General features: G+C 45.7%; 1 protein-coding gene across 2 annotated transcripts in view; it reads right to left on the reverse strand.

The window, feature by feature from the left end:
* The window catches only part of GPR160 (G protein-coupled receptor 160), a 33,705-nt gene extending 20,325 nt beyond the window's left edge, over window positions 1–13,380 (reverse strand). The window contains exons 1-2 of one of the 2 annotated variants that reach the window (XM_054700715.1): window positions 13,365–13,380; window positions 12,682–12,819 (exon numbers count right to left, since the gene is read on the reverse strand). The gene's annotated coding sequence lies outside the window, so the exon portion shown is untranslated. Of the gene's footprint in view, window positions 1–12,681; window positions 12,874–13,364 lie in introns of those variants that run through there. The other variant, XM_037525721.2, reaches the window with a different exon arrangement.
* Window positions 13,381–15,512: the final 2,132 nt, after the last annotated feature.

The following is a 15,512-nucleotide window of genomic DNA, read 5'->3' on the forward strand; positions in this document are numbered from 1 at the left end:
ACAAAAGCAAAAATAAATGAAAGGAACTAATGAAGTTAAAAAGCTTATCTACAGGGGCCTCCCTGGATTCACAAGGGGTTAAAACGCAGCACTATGAAGCTATCCACAACTACCGTAGTACGAGTTTAATCCTTGGCCAGGTAAGTTACCCACATGGCACAGCAGACCTCTCCTGTCTCTCCTGAAGCTCCCCTCAGCAGTGTATTTCAGTCAATTCACCTGTTCTGCTCCCCACTCTGTCTCTGGTGAATCTTCTCACACCCCACACCTCTGGCCTATAGCTCTTGTATGCATAAATAAAGAAATCTTCTTTTTAAAAAAAGCTTATCTACAGCAAAAGAAACTATCATTAAATTAAAAAGACTGTGCTGAAGAGGAAAAAAATTTCTACATCATATATTTTACAAGGGCTTATATGTAAGATCTACAAAGAATTCATATAATTCAACAAAAAGAAAACAAAGAACTGCGCCTTCCCTGGTGGCACAGGTGGTTGAGCGCCGCGCTGTGAAGCTGTCCGCAGCCTCTGCAGCGCCGGTTCGATCCCGGCTGGCCAGCGAGGGTCCCACATGGTGCAGCAGACCTCTCCTGTCTTTCCCACTGCTCCCCTCAGCAGTGTATTTCATCAGTCTGCCTGTTCTGTTCCCCGCTCTGTCTCTGGTGAATCCTCTCACCCTACCACACATCTGGCCTGTACCCTGGTTCTCGTGTAAATGAATAAATAAATCTTTTTAAAAAAAAGAAGAAAACAAAGAACCCAATCAAAAAGATAAATACTTCTCTAAAGAAGACATACAGATGGCTAACAGGCCATTAAAAAAAAAAGTTCATTCAACATCATTTATTACCAGGGAATGCAACACACACACACACACACACACACACACACACAAACAAGGCACCCATACACCATGTAGCATGGATAAACTTAAAAAATATTACACTATAGAAAAGAAGCCACACATACAAAATACTGTATTCTAGGATCCCTTTCATAAGAAATATACAGAAAAGGCAAGACACAGAAAGCAGGTCACTGGCTGCTTAGGCTTAGGGATAAGAACTGACTGTAAACTGGCACAAGTAAACTTGGCAGGGAGTGTGACAGAAAGGTTCTGAACAGATTGTGGTGATGGTTGGGTAAGTCTATAAAAATCACAGAATTGTATACTTGCCATAGGTGAATTTTATGCCATGTAAGTATGTCTCCATAAAACTGCATTTAAAGGGCCTCCCTGGTGGTACAAGGGGTTAAGGCGCAACCTATGAAGCTATCAGCTGCCACTGCAGCATGAGTTCAATTCCCGGACAGGGAGCTACCCACATGTACCCACATGGCGCAGCAGACCTCTCCTGACTGCCCACTGCTCCCCTCAGCAGTGTATTTCAGTTGATCTGCCTGTTCTGTTACCTACTCTGTCTCTGGTGAATCTTTTCACCCCCCACACTTCTGGCCTGTATCCCAGTTCTTGTATGCATAAATAAATAAATCTTAAAAAAAACTTCATTTAATAAAAGGCCTTGTATAAGAATGTTCACAGTTGCTTTATTCACAATACCCCCCAAACTGGGAACAGTACAAATTGTCTTCCAAGTAGAGTGAATGGACAAATTATGATATATTCATAGAATGCCATTTTAGTCAATAACAAAATACTAAAACATACAACATACAGAAATTTCAAAAACATTGACAAATTATGACAAAATAAGCTACTATTAACTGTATTCTACTTATAAAAGTCTGCTATATATGATATTCCATTTATATGAAGTTCAGCAACAAGCAAAACTCACTTATGGTGCTGGAAATCACCCTGGGATAGGGTGATTGACCAGAAAAAGGGTAGAAGAGACTATTTTGGAGCATGGAAATACTGACAGAAATACTGTTTACACGGTACCTACACTTATCAAAATGCAAGACTTTTTACTGTATGTTTATCAAAACAAAAAAGGGGGGGATTGCAATTGTATGGGGAATATAAAAATAAAATTTATTAATTAAAAAAAAATGCTTTTTAAAAAGGGGACATAAAATGAGAAAAACTATGGCTCGATCACTTATTTCCAGAAGGTATGGTCTACTCGAAATCACAGTTTGTCAAATAGGTAATATAAACGAATAGCTAGTGGTTTAATACTTGTCTAAAATGTTCTAATTACATCATATGATACATATATATGTTATGGAACATAACTGAACTTACTTATTCTTTGTATAATCATTCACTCATTTACTCAAATTATTTATAGAGGGCACAAAAATTATTTATGGGGGGCATCTAAGTTCAACTGTGACTTGATCACAAATCCACTGCTAAAATTTCACTTTTTCTTTGTCAGAATATGAATGCACCTTGCAGAATAAAGTTTACTTAACATGAGTTTCCTGGTCCGCTCATGGGAGGAAGAAGCGTTAGATAACCTAATGTCCCCGGCTTACGAAGCAAACACTGGTTTGGTGCCACAGGTCCAACATTCATTCAGGACTGGTAACTGAGGTTTCAGGTCTCTTCAAGCAGCATGTCCATCTACTCCCCTCCCCTTGGGGGAAGGATCTGGAAGCAAAGTTTAAATGTGGGAATCATCCTGAAGGAGGCTGCTGCCTGGTCAGTGGCATTACCACTCAGAACTCAGGCTAGGATGAAGAGAAAGTCACCACGACTGGCAGAAGCCCACCCTTCTGGTCCCTTTCCTTCCCTGCTCCAGATTTCCCTACTGTCACCTCTGAGGGTCTGCTCTCAGCAGGCCTAGAGGCTGCACAGTGATGCATGCTCTGAGAGAGTCTGTCTACTAACTGTAACAGCCAGTGCCTAGGAGGGCACTGGTGGTAGGGTACTTCTACTCCCAGAGCATTTTAAAGCATGTTTAAAATAGTCAGGCCTTTTGACCTAGTAGCTCCATTCCAGGAATTTATCATTAGGAAATAATCAGTTGAAGGAAGTAATCAAAGCATGAGCAATTCACTTCAGCAATTTATAAATAGCTTTCAGAACACTCTCCTAGCTGAAAAGAATCAAAACAATTTAAATGTCTGACAATGGGGAAGAAGTCAAATGAATGAGAATTGCTGGATGGACTACTGTCTGCGGCCATGGAAGACAAGCTTTTCAGAGAAAGTAAACAGCTAGAAAATATTGACAATATAAAGTGAAGTGATAGAAATAAGATGAAAACTATTAATGGCAGGGCTTCTCACAGGGGGATGTAGTGGAATTCCCCCAATTCTGCTGATTTCCCAAATCAGTACTATTGAGGGGAGCATGTTCATATCCTCAGATATTCTTGGAGTCTAGGTGAAGGGAAGCTGAAAACCAGTGGTTTGGATACATAGGAAAAATGTATGTATGTATACTGAATACAAATTAGAGGTAAGTAATATAATGCCTCCTGTGACTGGCAAAGGCGTGGCACTGTACATAACTTTGAATTTGGATCCTCAAGCTTGAATTTGGATCCTGTTAAAAGATGGACTCTCATTTTTGTCTGGGGTCTGAGATTCTGCATTTCTAAGCTCCTGGGGGTGGCCATGCACAGCCTGGGCCTAGGGCCACACTGGAAAAGTGGGGCCGGGAGAAGGAAAGCGACACCCCCAGCAACTGTCACTGGGTGGTGCTGGTACGGGTGCGTTTCACTTCTTGCACTTTCCCTGTGCAGGCCAGATACTTTGCTATGAACATATACTGCTTTTGTAATCAGAAAGAAAACACTGTTCAAAACCCTTGATTAAGTAGGGTTTTTTTTTTTTAATAGGAATCTGCCTCCCACAATGTGAAATGGTCCTGAAAGATAAAAATATCTTTCCTTACAACATTTCTGAAACCCAATGTTTTTCTACTTAAACCAATTCTGACACTAACTATCCAGAGTTAGTGCAGACACCACAGGTTAAGGGCTCAGTCCCACAAGGTTGCTTCCTACTTCGGGTGTCAGTGGAGCCCAGGTTGCTTCTCATAGTACACCAAGTAGCGGTACACCAGGGACCCCAAGACTCCCTCCCTGGGTTTGACCATTAGCTCTAACTGCTCACAGAGCTCAGGGAAACATCTTACTTACTATTACTAGTTTATTATAAAGGGTACAATTCAGGAAAAGCTAAATATATGAGAAGCAGAGGGCAAAGTATAGAGATGGCCTCAGCATTTCCAGGCCCTCTCCAGGCAAGCCCCCTGCAGCATCTGTGCTTACCAGCCCAGCAGCTCTCCAAACCCCATGCTTAGGGTGTTTTTATGGTGGTTCCATAACACAGGCATGACTGATGACATTATTGACCACTGGGGAGTGATCACAATCTCCATCCCCGTGTGTGTGTGTGTGTGTGTGTGTGTGTGTGTGTGTGCACGCGCGGCATGCTAGGGCAGAAAGGCTAAAAGTTCCAACCCTCTAATCATAGGGTTGGTTTCTCTGACAACCAGTGTCCATTCCACCAAGAGTCACCCAATTAGCATAAACTCAGGTGTGGTGGAAAGTGGTTTATTATGAAAAACAAAAGATACTCCTCTTCCCAGGAGCTCTCCATCAGGAACCAGGAACCAAATACATTTATTTCTTATTATAACTACAGAATCAAGGGCTTATTTACATCTAACTTAGATTTGCAATATAAAAACTGAGCCACTACCTAGTTCTCTAAAATTAACAGAATGGTTAAGAAGTTAAAAAAAAAAGACAAAACAAGCAGGCAAACTATAAATTTGAGACATACAGCAGGGGAGGGAGAGGGTCAAAACAGGAGGGAAGAAGACAAGAGACTATGGTGACGGTTCACTGGTGACGAGGTGGTGGGAATTTCATGGGGATCACACCTGAGAGGAGAAATCAAACATTGTACAAAAATGAACACCAATGTAAAAAAAAAAATTACAAAAAATAAGTAAATAAATAAAAAAACAAGAAGTTATTACAAATGACATATATGAAGATATATAAAATGCAACAATAAATTTTTTTTAAAGATTTTTTATTTATACAAGCACTGGGCACAGTCAGAAGCACGGGAGGGTGAGAGAATTCACCAGAGCCAGAGCGGGGAGCAGAACAGGCAGAGTGACGAAATACACTGCTGAGGGGAGCAGCGGGCACATCAGGAGAGGTCTGCGCGCCATGTGGGACCCTCGCTGGCCGGCCGGGATCGAACTGGCGCTGCAGAGGCTGCGGGCAGCTTCCCAGCCCAGTGCTCAACTGCTGCGCCACCAGGGGAGGCCCTCAACAATAAATTTTTATCACTATACAACTTTGTTAAAATGTTAATGTAAATGTTTATAATATTAAAACATTAAATTTATAAAAAATGAAACTTAAGCCAAAAAAAAAAAAACAGACATGCAAAAAGCTAGAAAGTAATATCCCAAAACACTAATGTCTTTGGTCCTTGGATAGTTTTTTTTTCCCCTGCAAGTTTCCAGAATGGGATAAAGTTGGGGCCTCCCCGGTGGCACAGTGGTTGAGTGCTGGGCTGCGAAGCTGCCCTCAGCCTCTGCAGCATCGGTTCGCTCCCCAGCCGCCAGTGAGGGTCCCACATGGCGCGCAGACCTCTCCTGCTGCACCTGCTGCTCCCCTCAGCAGTGTGCTTCCGTCCTTCTGCCTGCTCTGCTCCCCGCTCTGGCTCTGGTGAATTCTCTCACCCTCCCTCACTTCTGACTGTACCAGTGCTTATATAAATAAATAAATAAATCTTTAAAAAAAATAGGATAATGTTGAAAGAAGGGGAGAAGCTTGTGCAGGATCAGGAGGTGGTAGAAGGCAACAGTACCAAAATGACAGAGGCAGCAGGAAGAAATCCATTCAGGGGCTGGGTAGAAGGGTGCAGCCTTGGGGGCTCAATAGCTAGGGGCTGGGGCTGCAGGATTTCTCACTGGCACACTGGCTGGGAGTGCAGGAGAGATGAGGGAGAAAGGCAATGGGGCTAGTGAAGGCAGGCTGAGCCTGAAGCACTGGATATGCACCCGGGGCAGGAGGAGGAAATTGGACAGCCCAGCCCTTCTTCCCTCCCTGACCTAGGGCAGGCACTACCATGTTGGGTTGTGCAGGAGCTGTTGGCAGGAGCTGTCAACAGGGCAAGCTCTTTCTTGCCTGTTTGGAGACTACCTGGAAAGCCTGGCGGCCCCTCCAGCCAGCCTCCCTGGACATAATGCATGTGTGCAGCTTCCTGGGAACTCCTCAGCTCTCATCTCTCCCTTTCTCTGCTTAGGAGATCAGGGCTCCCTGTGGTCCTTTAAGGGCACAGGAATAGGAACTTCTGCTCCCTTTGATAAAGTAAAATAAATAGCCCACTTTTATGTTCCCATTCCTGGCCTGAGCCTCAGTTCACTTTCGTACCTCCTCTGGCAGTCAGCAAAAGGAAATAGAAACAAACGCAAACAAATAAACCTGGATCACTGGTTGAAGATCAAATTAAATATACCTTTTAAAAACTGTAAAATGCTATGTAAATATTAGTTAACAGTGCCTTTAGTACTTGTCTGAGTTAGAATTAAACCTGCTGGTGTACCTGTCCTTTGGTTTCACCACTGAAGGGCAAGTCGGACACAACACTTCACTGGGCCTGCGTCACCGCATTAGCTCCTCACAACACTGCTATGAGGATGCTTCTCCCCAGCAGACAGGAGAGCACCCAGTGCCCAGAGGACCCAGTCTACGGCAGGCCCTGCCAGGTGGTGGCAGACACGGGCCTGGCACTCCTGTGTTTGAACCCCGTGTTTGATGCTGACACCAGTCAACTGGGTGAAACCAGTGCTCACAATGAATGCCAGCGGACTCCATGTCCTTTCCAAAGTCAATATAGATTTTAATCCCCAAACAACAGAACCAAAGCCCTGGGTTCAAAGCCATGGGCTCTGGCCCAGTTTTTTTCATCAGTTCCAGAGCTGTTGCTGTATCAAACATCCTGTTATCATTTGTCATGGAGAACATTTCCCTAAGGCCATGAGGCAGCCCTCCTGCTCACTTTGAAAATAGGGAGGGCAGAGTTGGAAAGCATTTCTCTGCCTTCCTCTAAAACTATTGGGGGCAGTAGGCCCTCACAGTGAGAGCTAACCCAGAGAACCTTCATTCTTGCCAGGACTCCACATGCCATTCATCTCCACAGCCCTATATGCAAGTAATACTATCACTTCCATTTCACCCAGAAGAAAATGGAGGTGCAAAATGGTTGGAGGGAGGCGGACATTCAAGTTCTCACAGCTTGGCAGTCAAGACCAGGCATAAATCCAGCCATCTGGCTAGAGTCCACATTCAGGATCACTGCCCCATCCTTTGTTTGTTCTGGCCAATAATCACTCACTTTGTCTCGCCTCCTCCTGTTTGACCAGGGAGTTAGTAATGATCTGAGGGAACACCCAACCACAAGCCTGAATCTCAGTGTTCTCATTTAAAAACATCTCAGCCTCTAAATTTCCTTCAACCAAACATGGCATTCCCAATACAGACCCTCCGATGTTCTAGTTTTCTTATCACACTGAGATCTGTGCACACCCAGAACGACAGCTCCAAGTGACAAAGGCCTCAAAAGAGTATCTGACATTTCATCAAACTATTCCACCAGGTTCTTTTTGTGTTATTTCCTCTTCCTTTTCCTTACCATCCTCCTCCCGCCCTCCTAGCCTGCTGGTCCCCAGCCCCCATGGCTGTGAACACTCAGAATTCAGGAGAAGGAAATAAAGATGTGAACAGAAGCATCTGAAGCTCCAGATACAGAGGTGAGACCATCTGTCCTGTAACCCTTAACAGAAAACTCAAGATGAGGAAATTAGGCCACTCTAGCATTTGCATCACAGAAACTTCTCAGAGGCTGGTTCCCCAATCCTGCAGAGTCCAAGCACTGTGTGGGCGCACACTTATCATTAGCTGGAGAGAAAAGGGCAGAGAAGGAAAGGGAAAGGGGAGTACCTCTCCAACTTCCAAGACTCCTGGGCAGCTGGAATCCAGCCCAGAGCGGCTACAGCCAACACAGCCTCAGGATCTCCTTGGTGCCAATGTCAGGCTGTGTGGAGCGGGGCTTCTGCTGACCTGCAGGACACTCCGCGGACCCCCTCAAGGTACAGTGTACCCATCTTCCCACTTACTCAAAAAAATTAGTGGTTTGGGATTCAGTTTTTCCTTTTCTCCCCTGCATCATGGCTACGCATGAACTCCATTTTTATTGTATTGCAGGTACACTAGTCAAGTGCCATGTAAAGAAGTAGGCAGGATGTGAGAAAAATTACAGCATCCCTTGCATTTTTCCGACATAGAAGAAATACACAGTAACCAAAAGACTTCATGTCCACAAAGGAATACATTCTTTGCTGTTCTTCTTGGCACAGGAGTCTCTCAAGCTATCTTTTTACCCTTTCTGGGTAGACACACAGGTGGAAAGAGCTCTTACAACTGTGCCAGTGCCACGGTCCCCTGCCTCCAGGATGGGGGACACTTTAGGGAGTGGAAACCAGGGGAACTGGAGTACACGACCCTGTTCTAGGGAGAAGACAACTCTAGGATAGCCTCTGGGAATTCTTGGGGGCCAAATATTCAAAAACTCTCAAATTTCAACATTGGCCCGGTTTTCTTCTTACTTCTGTGCTGACCCCTGAGAACATCCTGCTGGTTGGGTAGACTCCACCCCCACAGTGTGTAACCAGGGAAGTGGTGTGCTGAAAAGATAGCTTGTGGTGAAAGATAGCTAAAGAACAAAGTGTTGGCTGTAGCTCGGCTCTCAGCTAAAGGTCGTGTGAATCAGCAGAGACTGGTAATAATGTAGATTCTAAGAATTAACAAGTTTGAGTTCAAGTCCTGCCTCTACTCTTACTAGCTGCAAGGTCTCAAGTAAACAACTAACCTCTCTAAGATCAAGCCCATCTGCAAAATGGGCTGACAATACCCAACTTAGCAAGATTTGTGGGAATTAAAAATGTGAAGACTATTACACACTCAAATAAGTGTCAAATGTCCTTCCCCCTTATCTCTAAAGAAACAACTTGGCAAGTTTTCATCCTTTAACAATGCTCTGTTTTCATCTTGTAGCACCACCGCTGCACCTCACTGGGTGGGATGCAGTGTTATTGAAGAAAGCAAAGTGCTTACAAAGAATTACAGATGCGTGGCAAACACCATTTCCCAGCATCTGTGGGCCAAGAAAGCAATTTTCTTTCTTTCTTTTTTTTTTTAAAGATTTATTTCTTTATACAAGAGCTGGGTACGGGTTTGGGAGGGTGAGAGGATTCACCAGAGACAGAGCGGGGAACAGAACAGGCAGACTGACCAAAAACACTGCTGAGGGGAGCAGCGGGCGAGACAGGAGAGGTCTGCGGGGCCATGTGGGTACCTCCCTGGCCATCCGGGAATCGAACCTGCAGTGCAGAGGGTGAGGACTGCTTCACAGTGCTGTGCTGCGCCACCAGGGAGGCCCCAATTTGCTTTTCTAATGTGTTTCTACCCTTCAATAATGGGAAAGGGGGAAAGACAGTACTGCAATTGTGGTCATTCCTGAAAAATGGCTGTTAGCAATCAATGCGAGTGTCCAATGCCACCTTCTTCACCCAGAGAGTAAACATTAGGTCACTGCCCGGTCACATAAGGGCCCAGCAAGTTTCTCTTCTCTATGCTCCTGTTTTAGGGAACTGAGGTAGAAAATAAAGTCACTTAACAGTTGCATATTTCTTTTATCCACACAAAGAAAACTGTACTCCAAATCAAACTATTTCACTAAAATAACATCATGAATTCCTATAGTACTTTCTAGCTGTAAGAAGATTTTTGTTAGCTCCCTCATTATTTTCCCAGACACTAACAAAACTGGGATATGCCTTGGCATTTCTTCAATGAAATCTGACTTAAAAGCCTCTTTATAGCTTATTTTATACCAGTTAATCTACATGGGGAGGTTGAAGGGGTTCATGTAACACTTCAACTTTTAGCTGCTACAGATAGCAGTCATTCGGCTTGTTTTGTGTTAAAGAAAAATTAAAATCAGTTTCACTGAAGGTATTTAGGAAATGTGGGTTTATCTTTAAGGAGTATGTCTCCCCTTCCTCTCTCTATTGATGTTTAATAGCTCCCTCTTACAATCATCACTTTTCCAAATGACTAATCAAATATGACAGAATGGGTAGGAATTATATGATAAATTCAGAGGAAAAAAAGCAGGGTTCTTGGAAAGAAAAAGAACAGAAATTTTTAGGAGTCAGTTCTTACTGAGTATTTACACAGCAGGATGCTGAAGCAAACAAGGTAAGGACAGGAACAAGGTAAGACACACAGATAAGATTTCCTCCAGGTATAAGCAGATCTCCAATCACCTGGGATTTGTTGATACAAAGTACACCTTTCACTGATGTACACAATGCTTCTAGAAGTGCACACAAATCCTAAGTATACATGAACCAATTATGCTGAGCTCTGTTTTTTGATGAGTAAAACCTGGAATGGATTTGGGCACTTCTGAAAAATCACTAACACATTTCATACAACCTGTGTGTTTGGAGACAACTGAAGTCCCAGGCTTGTTAATACCTTTTGTATAAAAAAAGCTGACCCAGCATCCACCTGCATAAATTTGATCCACTCAGCTCTATCACACTCAGCAAATATCCCGTGCCTTCTGAGCCACACAAAGCAGCACCCCCAGAGGAACAAAAAGATGACTTTCATGAATCTGGAGAGGCAACCTTTACACCCAATTTACAAAGGGTAAGGAGAGTCTGTGGAACACGATTAACAGGGAATCACTAGTGCTCTTCTGAACCTACAGTCTGCAAAAGAGCCCTACAGGTGGTGGCGGTGTTACTTTTAAAGGAAACTGCCAAACACACAAATGAAGAGATAGCTTAAGGAATTCCACATCTCCTAGCCTTTTCACAGCTTCAACTATTAACTCATGGTCAACCTGTTTCCATTTCATTCCCCACCCACCAGACATCTCCACTAACAGTTATCCAATCTGATTATTTTGAAGCAAATCCTCAACCTAAATGTCAGGGGCCCCTAAACTTCAGGGGCCTCCCTAGTGGCACAAGGGGTTAAGATTCAACCTATGTAGCTATCCGTAGCCACTGCAGTACAACTTCGATCCCCGGCCAGGGAGCTACCCACATGGCACAGTAGACCTCTCCTGACTAGCCCGCTGCTCCCCTCAGCAGTGTATTTCAGTCAAGCAGCCTATTCTGTTCCCCACTCTGTCTCTGGCGAATCCTCTCACCACCACCCCTCCCTCCACACACACACCTCTGGCCTGTACCCCGTTCCTGTATGCATAAATAAATAAATCTTTAAAAAAAAAGTCAACTTCGATATGTATTTCTCAAAATCAAGCATTAAAAAAAAAACAAAACAAAACTGTAATCATGCTACCATTACCAAAGGTAATGAAGCAAAAATATCCTTAATAGTGTCAAATCAGAGGCCTCCCTGATGGCTCAAGGAGTTAAGTCTCAGCACTATGAAGCCATCACTGGCCACTGATGCACTGCACAAGTTTGATCCCTGGCCAGGAAGCTAAGCCACATAGTGCAGCAAACCTCTCGTCTCATTCTCTGCTCCCCTCAGCAGTGTATTTCAGCGGATCTGCCTGTTCTACTTCCCACTCTGTCTCTGGTGAATCCTCTCACCCCACTCCACCCCCAACGCACACCTCTGGTCTACACCCCAGCTCTTGTGTGCATAAATTAAAAAAAAAAATCTTAAAAAAAAAAGTGTGCCAAACTGGTCCAACCACTGTGGAAAGCTGTATGGAGATTTCTGGACCTACTAAACATAGAGCTTCCATATGATCCAGCAATTCCACTCCTAGGTATTTACCCAAAGGACACAGAAACATCAATTCCAAAGAACACCTGCACCCCTATGTTTATAGCAGCACTATTTACAATAGCTAAGCTTTGGAAACAACCCAAATGCCCAAAAATAGATGACTGGATCAAGAAGATGTGGTACATATATACCATGGAATATTACTCAGCATTCAAAAAAGATAAACACATGCAATTTGCAGCAACATGGATGGCGCTGGAAGGGATCATGCTCAGCGAAATAAGCCAAAAAGAAAAAGAAAAATACCGGATGGTCTCACTCATAGCAGGAATCTAGAAAACTTAAATAAGGGACCAGGAAAATGAATAACTACAAGAAAGTGAAAATCAAAATCAACAAAAAACTATGAACCAGAGACACTTTTAGGGGGGCGGGGGTGGGAGGGGAGGGATTGGGGTCAGAATGGGGGGGCTGCAATTGTATGGGGAATATAACAATAAAATTTATTAAAAAAAAAAAAAGTGTGCCAAATCATCAGTAAAAATTTCCTCTATAGGCTCAATTTTTAAAAACATTTTTTTCATCAAATCAGAATTCAACCAAGGTCGATGTATTATTGCGTTGCACTGCGGAGCTATATGTCTTAAACAGTTTTTAAACCATAGGTTCTCTAGTCCCTGGCAGCTAGGTTGATCCCTACTGGCAAACCCCAATTCTGTTCTGGAGGTAGCACAAAGAAATTGGGTCTTAGAGGTGTCCCCAAAAGTAAAGCAAATTAGATACGTGTGTGAGAGTGTGTCTCATTTTTAAAATTTAATGTTTTTTTTAATCTGAAAAATAAGAGCAAAACGATTTGACCGGAAGCAATTAGCAATTCTGAGACCCAAACACTCATTCGCAAGGCTTGTGCAATTCTCTGCGATTTGGGCAACACATCCTCTCCGCCCCCCTTACCCGAGTCTTCAGCAGGAGGTTGGGCGAAGCGTCCGCGTTTCGTCCCGGCTGTCCATTCCTCTGCAGGCCGCCGAGGCCACCTGCCCAGGTGGGAAAAGGTGCTTCAGCCAACGAGATCCGAGGGCAGCCCCAGGTTACCTGGCGACAGTTTTGAGGTAGCTGAGCAGGTCACAGAGGAAGAAACCAGAACGCCACGTCTCTGAGAACAAACAGCCCTGCAAAGCTCTGGGGCTTAATCCCAGTGCCCGAGGCGAGCAGGGTCACCGTCCCCCAACACCCGAGGTCCGGGAGATGGACGCCAAGTCCGCCCCCCAATACACGGGGGTGTGTCCGTGTCGGTACACACCGGCCTCGCTGTGCAGAAGTGTGAAAAGCACATAAGCCTTTTTTACAACATCACCTGTTTGAAAAATAATGTCTAATGCCCCCACCCCCGGGAAGCAGGGGGTGCCAGTGTCTGGGCGAGTGTACGCCCAACCCAGGTCACCAGACCGGTGCCCACCCCCGCGACGGACCCCAGGCGCGAGGGGGCGACTAGCAGCCCGGGCCCCGCCCCGCTCCCGGAGCGCCCGAGGAGGAAGCGCCCCGGCCCCCGGATCCCTGAAAAGCAAGTTCCTCGCCCGCCGACGCGCACAGCGCCCGCGGGAACCTCGGCCGTGCGGGTGCGCCCGCCCCGCACTCACCCGGGCGCCGCGGCCCCGCCTCGCGCCCCGACCCCGGCTCCGGGCGCCGACCAGACTCGCGGCGGGGTGGCCGCCTCGGGCACCTGCCGCCCCGACCCCGGGCGACCGCCGAGCCCCGCGCGCTCCGGGACGGGCACGGGCGGAGGTCTGCGCCCTGACCCCGGGCGACCGCGCGGCGGCGCCCACTGCTCCCGGCGCTCCGACCAGGAAGTACCGCGGCGGGACCCGACGGCTCTCGAGCGCGCACGCCCCGTGGGGACCCCGGCCGGAGACGGGCCAGAGAGCGCCGCCTGCTGGCGGGGCGGCGGTGTCCGCGGGCGCGCAGGGTGCCGGGTGGAGGGTCGGGGAAGCGGGAGCCTCCCCCCCCCCCCCCCCCGCCCCTGGCTTTTAGAGTAACCCCTCTTCCCCCGGCAGGCAGGTCTTGAGACCCCAGCCTCTCCAGAAAGGTGGGCAGGGGGCGTTGGGTCCTGGTCTCATTCCCTCACCACAGCAAATTTAGACGTCGGTAGCTGTCTTCAGAGGCGCACAGGGGGACACAATTTGCAAAGAGCGTGCCACTAAACGACCGCCTGTAGTGCAGGGGGAATGCAGTCTTATAAATAAAAATCTGCAAATAGCACATTTGCAAATAACATACTTGTATTTTTTTTTTTTTGCTTCAACAGTGCTAATTTGTTATATTTATTCAACAAAATTTGTTGAATACCTACAACTTGGCAGTCATTTAGACATTTAAAATATGGCACAGTTCCCACCTCCTCCTCATCTTCCTGTGGAGCCTTGAACAAGGGTAATGGCCTGGACTTTTCTTAACCTCCCAGAAAACCTCACTGATCTTACATAGAACCCTGCCTGAGGGTGCAAAAAGAACCAGACTTTGATAGAAGTGGGTGCTAGGAGAAGTAGGCATGGTTTGACCCAACCACGGGAGCTCAGAGGGGAATTCCTGGAGAAAAGAAGACGAGGTGAGTGAGGAACGGCTGTAAGATTCACCAGGATGTAAGGTATTTCAGCCAAAAATCTGTCGTGGGCAAAGCAACAGCAGAAAGCATGTTGTAATAGAGGAGTGGCCAGTGAATCACTATCGTTGAGAAAGAGAAAATGTGAGCCAAGTTAGGGCAGGGGCTTGCAGGACAGATCTTGCTCCTATTGTTATAGGACAGGAAGAGGGGTATCCCAAACCCCGCAAACCTGCCTATTCTACATGGGTTCTGCCATCCGCTGAATCAACACAAAACATAGGAGACTTTAATGGGAAGAATCTTTAATAAAACTAGGAAACAATACAGGTAAGGCAAAGAGTCTAGTTTCTAAATGAAGCATCCAGAGTTACCCGTCCCCTCGTGGGTAAAAGTCCATCCAAATGGGATTGGCCCAGAACAAGGCCCCAAAGCCTGCTACAAGTCTAAAGCATCTTCCAGTGGGGACCCACAGAAAAGGGTCACAAACAACAGGACAAGCCCGGAAGGAAAAGAGCAAAATCAACATCAAGATAAAAGCTGCCATTGTCACCTCCCCACGGGTCTCACCCACATCTGTGTCACCCAATCCACGACCAAAAGACGAGCGCAGTTTCTTCACGTGTCTCTAGGCTCCATGCGCCTCCTCCAGGTCTCCTGGCTCTATCCTGCTTCCTCCTCAGTCTCTTCTGCAGCTTCTCCTCTTCCTGCTCAGCTCCACCCTCCCTTGGGTGGGGCAGGGAACCTCCCCCTTTCCTGGGGACCACCCTGTTGCAATCCCCCCTTTTAATTTTTATTCCACCATATCTATGGTGGCACAGATCTCATGGTGTAATCTTAGGAGACAGTCTTTTCAGGGTTACAATGTGTGTAAGAGAAGCAACAATTAGTCAGCAGCATTGTCCATGAATGTACAGTATGACAGTTTCATTACTTAAAAATAGTCCATTATCCAAGCCAAAAGAAAAAAAATCTGGAGAATTGGCTAAAACAAGATAGCAAATATATCAAAATCACAGGGGAAAAAAATCTTAAAATGGTTCAACTGATGTAAAACACAAATTTTCTCAACCTTGATCCCAAACTTTTAACAGCATAGCAAAAGTTTGCAAACTAAATCTACTTTTTAACCATTTTTCCTATTTTTGCATAAAATCACAGGGCAGAAAATAACTAACAGCAATTTTTT

Source organism: Talpa occidentalis, unplaced genomic scaffold, assembly GCF_014898055.3.
Source record: "Talpa occidentalis isolate TD23 unplaced genomic scaffold, MPIMG_talOcc4v2.1 talOcc4.4, whole genome shotgun sequence".
Classification (NCBI taxonomy): Eukaryota; Metazoa; Chordata; class Mammalia; order Eulipotyphla; family Talpidae; genus Talpa; species Talpa occidentalis.